We start from the raw sequence: 13,823 nt of genomic DNA, 5'->3' as shown, positions 1-13,823 counted from the left end.
AAATAAGATATACAAATGACCAACATGCATATGAAAGGATATTCAACATTCTTAGCCACTGGAGGAAAATCAAACCCATGATGATATACCACTTCACGCCCACTAAAATGGCTATAATTTTAAAAAGACAAATGTTGGTGAGGATGTGGAGAAATTGCAACCTTCATACACAGATGATGGGAATGTAAAATAGTGCAGCTTTTGAAAAACAGTTTGGTAGTTCCCCTAAAGATTAAATGTAGAGTTATCATATGACCTAGTTTTTCCACTAATAGATATATTTCCAAGAGAAATGAGAGCATATATCCACATGAAAACTTGTACATGAATGTTCATGGTGGTATTATTTATAACACCAGAAAAGTGGAAACAAACCAGGTAATAGTGATATATACTACAACGTGGGTGAACTTTGAAAACATTATGTTAAGTGGAAGAAGCCAGACACAAAAAGCCATATATTATATGATTGCATTTATATGAAATACCTAGGATAGACAAATATTAGAGATTGCCAGAGGCTGGGGGATAAGGAGAAATGAAGTACGACTGCTAATGGGCATAGTGTTTCTTTTCAGAGTGATGAAAGTGTTCTGGAATTAGAGTGATGATGATTGTCCAACTCTGTGAATCTACTGAAAACCATAGGATTATACATTTTAAAAGGACAGGTTTTATGGTATATAAATTATAAACCTATAAAACAAAAAATGCAAAGTTATGTGTGCTAGCTGAAAAAAAATTGTATTTCTAATCAATGATAAATCAGAAAATTTAAAATATTATTCTATTCAAGATAGCATCAAAAAGAATGAAGTACTTCTGGAATAAGTTTAATAAAAGAAATATGAGACTATTACCCTGAAAATTTAAAAACTTTATTAAGAACAATTAAATTAAAAAAAAAGAACAATTAAAGATCTAAGTTAATGGAAGGTCATTCCATGTTCATGGATTGAAAGATTCAGTGTGGTTAAGATGGAAATTCTCCACTAATTACCCCAAATCTATAGATTAAAATCTATATTCAATCTTATTCAAAGAATAAGATAAGAATCTTATCAAAATTCTGGGTGGCTTTTTTGCAAAAGTTGAGGAGCAGATTCTAAAATTTATGTGGAAATACAAAATACCTACACTAGCCAAAACAGTTTTCAAAAAGGCAAAGCTGGAGGATTTTGACTTCTCAATTTCAGAACTTACTATAAATGTAGTTATTAGGATAGTTTGGCACTGACATAAAGACAGATATATAGATGAATGGAACACAATTGAGAGTCCAGAAAGAAATCTGTATATTTATAATCAATTGGCTTTTGACAAATATGCCAAGGAAATTCAATGGCGGAAAGTGTAATCTTTTCAACAAATGAATTTGGAACATTTGGATACCCATATGCAAAAAGATGAATCACACCATACATAAAAATAATAGTCTTAATGTAAGCTAAAACAATAAAGGTTTTAGACTAAAACATAGTAGGTAATCTTTGAGACCTTGGGCTTGGCAAAGATTTCTTTTTTTTTTTTTGGCAAAGATTTCTTAGCTATTTCTTTGCTATACCAAAAGCACAGGCCATAAAAAAAAGAAAAATTAATAAACTGAACATCAAAATCCAAAACTTTTGCATTTCAAAAGTCACCAGTAAGAAAATGGGAATAAACAATAGGGAATAAACACATATCCGATAAAGGACTTGCACCCAGAATTTACCAAGAACCCTTAAGACTTGATAATACAAACAACACAATTAGAAAAATGAATTAAAAATATTAACGGACATTTCACCAAAGAATATACAGGAATGGCTTTTGAGTACATGAAAAGATACTCAATAGCATTAGTTATTAGGGAAATGAAAATTAAAACCACAATAAGACATCATTTTATACCCACTAGAATAGCTGTGATAAGAAAGGTAAATGTTTGTGAGGATGTAGAGAAATGGGAACACTTATGCTGCTGGTGGGAATGTAAAATTCTGTAGCCACTTTCAAAAACTGAAAGTTAAAAAAAAAACAAACAAACTACTAGCAGATCAACTCCTGGGTATCTACCCAAGAGAAATGAAAACATAAGCCTACGTGAAAGCTTTTATGTGAATGTTCATCGCAACATTATTTATAATAGCCAAGAACTGGAAACAACTCTAATGTCCATTTACTAATGAATAGACAAAATATGTTATATCCATATCATTGAATATTATTCAGCAATAAAAATAACATACTACTTACACATCCTGCATTATAAACCTCAGAAACAATGCAAAGTGAGGTAACACATATTGTGTTGATTGTGAACACATATTATATGATTCCGTTTATAGGATATGTCCATAAAAGGCTAATTTATATATATAGAAAAGATTAGCAATTGCATGGGTCTGGGAGTAGAAATCTGGATTTAATATAAATGGCTATGGGGGATTTTATTGGGGGGACCAAATTGTTCTAAAAATGATTTATGGTGAAGATTGGACCACTCAGTAAACTTACTAAAAATCCCTCAAATTGTTCACTTAAAATGGGTGAATTTTGGGATATACTTTTATAGACTAGTAAAGCTGGGTTTTTTTGGTTTGTTTGTTTCTGTGGGTTTTTTTTAAGACACATGGTAATATGCCAAAACACAGCAAGGAGATGAGGATGTAACAATTAAAAATGGTATTTTGGATTTTGCTGCCAATTTAGAAGGATCACAACATTAGTTGAGACCAAATGTTTAAAAGTAATTTCTATTTTGGTGCTTTTATTTCCATCTTGTAACCAGATTCAGTGGTCACCAGAGAACCTTTGTCATTTAGGAGCCACAAATAAACAGATTCTGATGCTGTCTAAAGATACTGAAAAATGAAAGTCACAGGAAAAAAATGCTACAAAAATTCTCCAAAAAGTTTCACCAGCTGCTACCATTTTCTAAGTCTTTAGTTCTTCATTTTGTCAGTTACTTTATAATTCATATAGTTTCATGTGGTGGTTGTTGACTAAATTTTCTCTAAAGTTATTTTCTAGGATCCAGATGCTGTTTCACAGGAAAGATTTGTGCTTTTTCCAAGTTGAAGTATTTTGATCTAAAGTAAGCTTATGGATATAACTATTTCAAAACAAAGCATTACATTTCTGGAGGGAATATTAATTTGGATGGCTTATTAAATAGTTTGTAAAAGTTAATACTCCTGTTTTGGTCCTCTGAAATATGGTTTGTTTTATTTACTCATTCATGGATCTAGGCAAATATCTATCAAACATTTATTCTTACCTAGCACTAGGCTAGATGCTGGAATTATGCCAGTGAACTCCACACAAGGAAAGGAAAACTAAACTAGGAAACAGTAATTTCACAAGATAAGAGGCCATACAAGAAAGAGTGGCCAAACAACCTATGGTAGACGAGTCTGTAGGTGATCTCTGGGGAGGTAATATGTGACCTATAAGATCTGACTGATGAGAAAAAATAGCCATGTGAAGATTTGTGGAAAGAGCATTTTAGGCCATAATACTAAAAAGACCTCTAGGAGAGATTGTACCTGGATTATTTCTGAGAGTATAGAGCCCAATGTAGTTGGAATGTGATGATGCAGGACTCATGTTTTGTAGGCCATTATATGTAGTACGCATTTTGGTCTAATTGCAACAGAAAAGCACTGTGAGGTTTTTAAGCAAGGTGGTAGCATAATCTGTTGTATATTTCAAATAGGTCACTTAGGCTGCTCAATGGAAAATGGAATGGAGAAGGAGATAGAATGTAAAGTTAAAACAAAAAGACCAATTGAAAGGCTTTTGCAATAGTCAGGAAAAGAGATGGCAGTTCTTGGACCATAATAAAGCAATAGAGATGGAAAAAGATGAGTAGATTTGATATTTTTTAAAGTTAGAGTTAATGGTATTTGTTAATAGGTTAAAGGGGTGGGGAGATTAGATAAATCAAAGAGGACTTTTAAGTATTTGATGTCAGGAACTGGAAGGATGGTGGTATCATTTACTGAGATGGGGAATATTGGAGTAGGAAAGTTTGGGAAGAAAAAAATTAAAAAATTTTCTGTTTTGAAAAGGTCAAATTTGTGATCCTATTCATCATCCTAGTAGTATATCAAGTAGGCAGTTATGTGTTTAATCTGAAACTCAAAGGAAATGTCATATGATTGGACGTATTTATCTAAGGGTTATTGGCATATAGGTAGCACTTCAATCTGTAATTTCAATCTCTGGATGAGATTACCTAGTGAAGAGAAAAAGGCTCAGATCTGAATTCTGAGTTTTCCCAACATTTAAAAGATAACAGAGAAAAAGCAAAGTAAGTGAAGAGGGTTGAATGGAGGGACGCCTGAGTGGCTCAGCGGTTGAGTGCCTGTCTTCAGCTCAGGTCGTGATCCCAGGATCCGGGATTGAGTCCTACATTGGGCTTCCTGTGAGAAGCCTGCTTCTCCCTCTGCCTGTGTCTCTGCCTCTCTCACAGTCTGTCTCTCGTGAATAAATAAATAAAATCTTAAAAAATAAAAAGAGGGTTGATTGGAGACTATGCTGCCTAGAAGTACCTCTCCAGCCACAGGCTCTGCTGCTACTTACCTTCACCTGTTGTTGCCAGGCATCACCATGAAAAGCCATATTGGAGCCTAAGACAAAAGGAAAAACTTTTATTTGTATATATGCTTATCAAAATATCCTCCTATATTTTGAACGAATTGAAAAAAATTATTGAAAAGTCTACAGTAAAAATCAGTTCAATCTGTTTGCATAAAACTGTGAACCCTCATAAATCTGCCCAGTGAGAAGACTTGATGGGCAAATGATCCCAGAACAGGGGACTGACTGGTTGAAACGACTGTTTTCATTATAAAAATTGCACATAAATATATAAAACAAAGAAACAACAGCCTAATCTTCATTTAACATTTTGATATTTTGTTCATCATGGATTTTGTGCCTTTTGATTTTTTAGGGATTGTATTAAGACATTATCCTTATTACCAAGTTTTTTGGCATCCCTTGAAAGTTTGTATCCACAGAATGCCTCATTTGCTTCACCCTTATCCTGATCCTGGATCCAAGACAAAATTTCTCCATTTTTAGAGAGAGGCTGACACATTGAGGTTTTAATATGAAATCTCACATTTTAAATATGTTGGCTAGGTAGCTTGGGTTCAAGACAAATGTGTGGAAGGATCCTCAGCTTGCCTCCTCCCCCTGATACAACAATACACAACTACACTTGAAATACTGCCCACCAAAGGAGACCTAGAAACTGGAAGAACAGAGCCTCTACAAAGGGATAGCACCAAGGTGGGTAGAAGAGACAGAGATATGGTCTCACTAAGGAAAAAAAAACACACACACACCCTAGTCATGGTGATCTGTGGTCTGGAGGAATCTCAAAGGTACATACTTTTCCTTGAGGTGTGAGAAATTTGAGCTCCACATCAGGCACCCCAACTCTTAGATCCTGGGCAAGAGTAATGAGTTCCCAAAACATCTGGCTTTCAAAAGCAAGAGAGTATGTCCAGGAAAACTATAGAACTGTAGAGATAGGAAAAACCCCTCTTAAAGGTGCAGTATACATATCCAGTCAGCCTAGGAACCAGTGCAAAAACACCATAACAAAAAGCCCAAAGACCATAGTAAAGAAAATCCACTTGCTAATCTTTGCATGCCAGCAAGGTGGCAGGAAGTAGCAGAGCCTCTTTCTGGGGACTGAGACACTGGTGACAGCCACATTTGCCAGCTCATTCTGCTCTGCTGATCTCAGTGTCATTGGACACCATTTTAGAATCTTCCCTCTAGTCTGCTATGTCAGGGAGTGTACCCCACTGAGAGCCAACCCTATGTATTGGCAGGCCTCGCAGCTGGCAGAACAGTAACCCCACCCACCAGCACATCCATAGCAGAAGGGCCAGCACCACTCATTAGCATGCCTATAGCAGTCACTGCTCGGCCACAACAGGAGGGTGAACCCAGTCTACACAGGGAGCATACCTGGCTGTGATAGTAGTGATTGTGGTTCTGGGTCCCCCAGCACTCTTCCTACATATGGCCACTCCTTTCAAGACTGGGAAAACTAAAATAATAGACTGGGAGACCTACCTAAAACAGAAACAAACACAGAGAGTAGGCAAAATGAGACACAGAACTGTTATACATGAAAGAACAAGACAAAACCTCAGAAAAAGAACTAAATGGAACAGGAGCAATCTACTAAATAAGCCAAAAGTAAAGGTCATAAACATGCTTACCAAACTTGGAAGAAGAATGAATAAACACAGTCAGAATGTTAACAAAGAGAAAATATAAGAAAGTATCAATCAGAACTGACAACTAAGATAACAGAAATTAAATCTACAGTAGAGGGAATAAATAGCAGATTTGATGACATAGAAGAACACATTGGTGACCTGGAAAACAGTGGAAATCACTACTGAGCCACAAAAAAACTTTAACCGTGCGGATAGCTTAAGGAATCTCTAGGATAATAACAGTCATATTAATATTCATATTATAGAGGTCCTAGAAGGAAAAGAGAGAAAAAGGGACAAGAAACATATTCAAAGAAATAATAGCCCCAAACTTCCCTAACCTGGAAACAGACATCCAGGTCCAAGAGCAACAGAGTACCAAACAAGAAGAAATCCTAGAGATCCATATCAAGACAGATCACAATGAAAATGTCAAAAATTGAAGATAAAGAATCTTCAAAGCAGCAAGAGAAAAGCAATTAGTTACATGTAAAGGGGCCACCATGAGACTATCAGTTGATTTTTCAGCAGAAATTTTGCAGGTCTAAAGAGAATGGTATATATTCAAAGTGCTGAAAGGAAAAAAACTTGGAATCAAGGATAGTCTACTCAGCAGGGTTATCATTGAAAATTGAAAGGCAGATGAAGACTTTGCACATGGTGTTGGGAAAACTGGACAGCCACATGTGAATGAATGAAACTGGATCATTTTCTTTTACCATGTACAAAAATAAACTCAAAATGAATTAAAGACAACTGAAATCATAAAGACCTGAAATCATAAAACTCCTATAAGAAAACATAGGCATTAAACTCTTTGATATGGATATAAGTGATATTTTTTTAGATCTATAATCAAGGACGACAAAAGCAAAAATAAAGAAATGGAACTACATCAGACTAAAAATGTATTTTGTATTGAAGTAAACCATCAACAAAATGAAAAGGCAACCTACTGAATGGGAGAAGCTATTAAAAATGATATATCTGATGGGGTTAACATCCAAGATATATAAAGAACTCAAGATTCAATGTAAAAAAAAAATCTGATTTAAAAATGGGCAGATGATGGGATGCCTGGGTGGCTCAGCAGTTGAGCATCTGCCTTTGGCTCAGTGTGTGATCCCAGAGTCCCAGGATCGAGTCCCACAATGGGCTCCCTGCATGGAATCTGCTTCTCCCTCTGCCTATGTCTCTGCCTCTCTGTCTCTGTCTGTCATGAATAAATGAATAAATCTTTTAAAAAATTAGCATATTACTTCACTTATAAGTGGAATCTAAAAAACAAAACAAATGAACAAATAAAATAGAAACATACATACCTACAGAGGAAAAACTTGGGATGCCTGGGTGGCTCAGTGGTTTAGTGCCTGCCTTCAGCGCAGGGAGTGATCCTGGAGACCCGGGATCGAGTCCCATGTCGGGCTCCCTGCATGGAGCCTCTTCTTCCTCTGCCTGTGTCTCTGCCTCTCTCTTTCTCTCTGTGTCTCTCATGAATAAATAAATAAAATCTTAAAAAAAAAAAAAAAAAAGGAAAAACCTATGGTTGCCAGAGGGGATGGGATGGGGTGATGGACCAAATAGGTGAAGGGGATTAAGAAGTAAAATCCTCCAGCTGTAGTATAAATAAGATGTGAGGATATAATATACAGCATAGGGAATATAGTCCACGGTATTGTAACAACTTTGTATGGTGTCAGATGGTCACTAGAGTTTGATGATCATTTTGTGATATACATAAATATCAAATCACTATGATGTATACTTGAAACCAATACAATATTTTATGTCAATTTTTCAAAAAATGTTGACTATTTAAAATTTAAATAATATAATGCTGGTCAAACAAAGCAACACCTTTCTACCACAAAGCATCCTAGTCTCATGAAAAGTTCATGGACAGGCTGTTAAAGACTTGAGCTCTTGTCTTATTTTAGTCTAGCCAGGCACTTTAACTTTCCCGGCCTTCATTTTTCATCTTATTATAAGTACACCTTCTATGACCCAGTATCAAGCATGATAATTAGAATTTTATGAAACACTAGCAGTGATCCAGTCCTATGGATCTGAAGTGTAAATGTTAGATTTAACTATATGAAATTACCAATAATTGGCTGTTTGGGATCTACAAAAACATTAATTTCATGTTATTCAACCTAATAGTTTTGTTTCACTCGAATCTGAGGGTATGATGAACCAGGCATTGCTGTGCTGAACCGTATTAGAGCCCAAGGCAGAAGGAGAAATGTGTTCCTCCACATTGTATAGCAAGATCAGGAATTTGGCCAGAAACTCGTAGGCAGGGGACAAGAGCATTAATGGAGACAAGATAATGATTTGCCCTTTTTTTCCGCTATAGCAGCAGCTAATTTGATCTGAGCTCCTATTCCCAGGTTTCTCACTTAAGCATTCATTCTCTATCCAGGCCTCCAGGTGGCTCATACCTCAGTCTACTTAGGATTTCTGACTGGGATCTGAATCCTTTATATGTATGAAGGTCACAAGGCTTCATTGTTTGTAAAATAATACCACTTTGAAATAAACAGCTCAAGTTCAAAGTGAAAAGAAATGAATGCGTCTCTATCAACACTTGTACATTCATTTTTATCCAGAACAGTTAACTGAGTTTAGCGTTAACCAAGCATAAAATGTAGCTATGCACCAACCTCTTCCAATCTGAGTGCAACCACTCATGCATACCAGGTATAGGGTACTTACAATGATTATCTTATTATTTTAAAGTGGGCCTTATAGTAATCCACATTGTAGTTTTCTTCTTACTCCCTTAGGCAATTAATTTTAAGCTATAGCTAATGCATGCAAACCAGATGTACATTGATTTCAGGTTGGGTTACTTGTCAAATTCAGTTCTTTAGTGTCAATGCAGTACTTTGTGTTTAAACATGTAGCATATATTGAGAAAATGTGTAGAATTCCCTCATATATATAAGGATCTTAAAGGGTTTTTAGTTCAAGAAACATAATAGGTGGTCACTACAGAATTGTTGAATGAATAAACACGTATTAAATACTTACCGATGGCTGATGCCACACTATCAAAATATAAAAGACCCTGCTGTGGCAGGAAAGTGTGGGAATATCTGAGTATGTGAATGACATTGGTAGGGCAGTGGTGACAGTGGTTGTTTTTCATTCAGTCAATTTTGCAGAGTGGTTTTAGTCCTTTATCATAGAATCTTAGTCTTAAGTCTAGTCCTCCTAGTCCTAGTCACTAGTGCTCCTAGCAATTCTGGGAGCCTCCCAAAATATTTTAATGAACTGCTTCTTCTCTCTTTAACTGGCTAAAGTTGATCTCTGTTGCTTGCAACTAAAAGCCCTGAGTGATTCAAGGGAGAACCCCCAGTGCAAGGGAGATGCCCTTAGTAGATAGAATATTTTTGCAATGAACCTGAGGGGAGTATACCTAAGGAATAAAACAGGATGAAGAGTTTTAAAATAACTGGGGCACAAAAGTTTTTTCCCTAAGGCTTTTTAAAAAGCAATGAGACCATCTCCACAGGAGACCTAATTTGTCAATAAAGTCTATCATCTCTGTTGTCAATGGAAACATTTAGTGGGTGGGCAAACTTTTATTCATTTCACTAGCATATTATATGAAATTTTAAAAAAATTATCCTAATTCATCAGCAACTTTTAAATTATGTTCACCTATTTGCTATGATAGTGAAATTTATAAAACCTTATGCAGATTTAGAGAGATTTCAGTAAGAAATAGTTTAAGATAAAAAGTCTCCATGAATTGATTACAACAGGAGTTTATTTGTAAAATTTGATTTCATGGCGTAATTCATTCCTCAACATTGCCAGATAAATCTGCTTGTTGCTATAGTTGCTAGATACCTGATTCATTCATTTTGATATAAATTCACTAGTAAATTTTTGCTAGTAGCCATATATAAACCTTTCATGGATGGTTGGTTTATCTAATGGAGAAGAAATGGATGGTGGCTTCATTGAAGGAATTTACTTTGTTTGCATGTAAAGATAAAAATGGGGATCCCTGGGTGGCTCAGCGGTTTCGAGCCTGCCTTTGGCCCACGTCGTGATCCTGGAGGCCCGGGATCGAGTCCCACGTCAAGCTCTCGGCATGGAGCCTGCTTCTCCCTCTGCCTGTGTCTCTGCCTCTCTCTCTCTCTTTCTCTCTATGTCTATCATAAATAAATAAAAAGAAATCTTTAAAAAAATTAAAAATTAAAAAATGAATTAAGAAACATTTGTAAACACAAAATTTGTAAAATTATAACTAATTTAAAAAGTAATTTCTTGTTTTTTAAAAATTTTATTTATTCATTTGACACAGAGTGTGTGCCAGTGGGACGGGAGGGGCAGAGGGAGAAGGAGAGAATCCCAAGCAGACTCTGCACTAAGCTTAAGTTATTGTTACTTTTGCTGTCAAGTTAACAATGCTGTTATCAGTGCAACTGCAAATTATAAAAAGATTTTATTTATTTATTTTAGAAAGAGAGAGTGAGTGAGCAAGCACGAGTGGAGGGGATGAGCAGAGGAGAAGCCGACTCCACACTGAGTGTGGAGCCCAGTGTGGGGCTTAATCCCAGCATTCCAAGATCATAACCTGAGCTGAAAGCAGACACTTAACCAACTGGCCACCCAGGCGCCCCTAAATAGTAATTTCTTTATAGTATTGACCTATAGGTATAGCTTTAAAATATTTATCTTCTAAAGCATGCACTAAAAATGTTAATGTCCAAAGTGAATCTTCAGAGATGTCAAAATTCCATTATCTCTTTGTTAATAAATATTCAGCATTGATAAGATGTCAGATCTGGCTGATTGCTTGTCAAGAATGCTGTAGAAAAAATTTAATCAATGGATGATAGGATCATTAGTCTAAATAAGTGACCTTGAGATTCCTTCAAATCTTGAAATTCTATGAGCATCTTCGACACACAGTTAAGAGTCACCAAATTCAGACTCATAGTTTAACAAATACTTTTTATATTTGTGTGATTTTAATTCTATCTCAAATTTTAAAATCTGCATAAAATTATATAGTTATTCTTTATTGAAATTACCTTTATTAAAACAATAGAATTAAATGAATTGAGACTTCCAGAGAATTATCTAGTCCATTATGAATTCCACGTTAATATGAAGCATAATTTTATTTATTTTTTTTAAGATGTTATTTATTTATTCATGAGAGACACAGAGAGGCAGAGACACAGGCAGAGGGAGAAGCTGCTTCCCCGCAAGGAGCCTGATGTGGGACTCAATCCCAGGACCCCAGGATCCCAAGCTGAACCAAAGGTAGATGCTCAACCACTGAGCCACCCAGGCGTCCCTAAAACATAATTTTAAACAATATTTTCAACAAATTATTTTATGTATAATTTGTGTATAATATATAATATATAATAGTACATATAAATATATGCAAATGTTCTATTTATACATATGAATAGAATGTATATCATATACACATGTCTAATATGTATATAACATATATTTATGTATACATCATATATGGTATATATTATATATACACATGCATACATATATGTATACAGTACAGACACACACACATATGTATAAATGTTCTATCTCCAAAAACAGCTCTCCAATCCATTTGTTTCTCTCCAGCGACTGTAACATTTCCTAATTCAGGAAACTATCATGTTGTACCTGGGCTGCTGCTGGAGCCTTCTGCTGCTCTTCCTGCTTCCACTTTTGTTCCCCTCAAGCAGCCACAATGAACTTTTAAACTGTCAATCATATATCATTCCTCTCCTTAAAATCCTTCTGTGGCTTCCCTCTGCCATTCATATATAAACCTCGTTCTATAAAATGGCCAACAAAGCTCTCACGGGTGCCTGCATCTCCAATTTCATCTTTATCTCTAGTCTCTCTTTTGTTTTTTCCTCTCTCAGCATTTTTTCTGGTTACAGGAATATATAATTATAATTTACATGCCATACAACTAAGTCATCTAAAGTGTAAATTCAATGGATTTTTATTTTTAATTTTATTACTTTTTAAAGATTTTATTTATTTATTCATGAGAGACAGAGAGAGAGAGAGAGGCAGAGAGACAGGCAAAGGGAGAAGCAGCCTCCCCGTGCCTGATGTGGCACTTGATCCCAGGACCCTGGGATCACAACCTAAACCAAAGGCAGATGTTCAACCATGGAACCACTCAGGCTTCCCTCAATGGATTTTTATATAGCCAGAGAATTTTGCAGCCTTCACCATAATCAATTTTAGAACATTTTCATCACTCTGAAAGTAAATACTATACCATTTAATGGTCATCCTCAATTTACCCCAACATTCTTAGCCCTAGTCAACCACTAATCAACTTTCTATAGTTTGCCTATTCTGGATATTTTATTTAAATGCAATAAAAAATGTATGATGTTTGTGACTGGCTTCTTTGACTTAGAATAATGTTTTCAAGTTTCATCCATGTTGTAGCCTGTATCCAGATTATTTACTTTCTATCACCAAATGCTCTATTGGGTAAGATGTATCACATGTTATGTATCCATTCACCAGTTGATGGGTATTTGAGTTGTCTCCATTTTTTTGGCTATTATGAATAGTGCTGCAATGAACACTTGTGTACAAGTTTTAAGTGGACATGTATTTTTATTTCCCTTTGATAAATACCTAGGAGTAGGGTTGATGGGTCATATGGTAACTCTATGGTTACAACAATCCTCCCTTATCCATGGGGGATATGTTCAAAGACTTCTAGTGAATGCCTGAGACCACAGACAGTACAGAATCTTACATATAGTATGTGTTTTCCTTTACATACTTACTTGTAATAGAGTTTAATTTATAAATTAAGCACAGTAATAGATTGACAGTAATAACTAATAATAAAATAGAACAATTATAACAACATTCTGTAATAGAAGTTGTGTGATTGGTCTCTCTCTCAGAATATCTTGTACAGGTCTCACCTTTCTTCTTCTGATGATGTGAAATGATAAAATGTGTGGCAAGATGAAGCGAGGTGAATGACATAAGCATGTGATGTAACATTAGGTTACTGTTGACCTTCTGATGATATATGTTAGGAGGATCATCTGCTTCTGGACTGCAGTTGACCACAGATAAGTTAAACTGTGGAAAGCAAAATTGTGGACAAGGGGGGACTACTGTAATCTTGAGGAACTGCCAAATTGTTTTCCAAAGCAACTGTGCTGTTTTAAATTCCTACCAGCTGTGTATGATGGGTCCAATTTCTCCACATTCTTGCCAATACTTGTTACTATTTGTCTTTTTTAGTATAGCCATCCTAGTGGGATATAATATCTTATTGTGGGTTTAATACATTTCTCACATGCTAATGATGTTGAACATCTATTTTATCTGCTTATTGGTCATTTTTATATCTTCTTAGGAAAAATGTCAATTTAGAAATTTTGCCCATTAAAAAAATTAGATCATCTTTTTCTTAATGCATTGTAAGAGTTATTTATATATTCTAGATAGAAGTTTCTTATCAGAAAAATGATTTGCTGGGTGCCTGGGTGGCTGAGAGCTCTGCCTTTGGCTCAGGTCATGATCCTGGGGTCCCGGGATTGAGTCCCACATCAGGCTCTT

General features: G+C 35.5%; 1 long non-coding RNA gene and 1 pseudogene across 1 annotated transcript in view; one reads left to right on the top strand and one right to left on the bottom strand.

Annotated features, from left to right (window-relative positions):
• LOC144289832 (uncharacterized) overlaps positions 1-13,823 on the top strand; it is a 170,385-nt gene that overhangs the window by 21,620 nt on the left and 134,942 nt on the right. The window lies entirely within an intron of this gene.
• The window catches only part of LOC144291059 (heterogeneous nuclear ribonucleoprotein A1-like), a 29,755-nt pseudogene that overhangs the window by 1,286 nt on the left and 14,646 nt on the right, over positions 1-13,823 (bottom strand).

Source organism: Canis aureus, chromosome 19 (assembly GCF_053574225.1).
Source record: "Canis aureus isolate CA01 chromosome 19, VMU_Caureus_v.1.0, whole genome shotgun sequence".
NCBI lineage: Eukaryota > Metazoa > Chordata > Mammalia > Carnivora > Canidae > Canis > Canis aureus.
The sequence above is the reverse complement of the archived record's forward strand: the minus strand, read 5'-3'. Positions and strand labels throughout refer to the sequence as shown.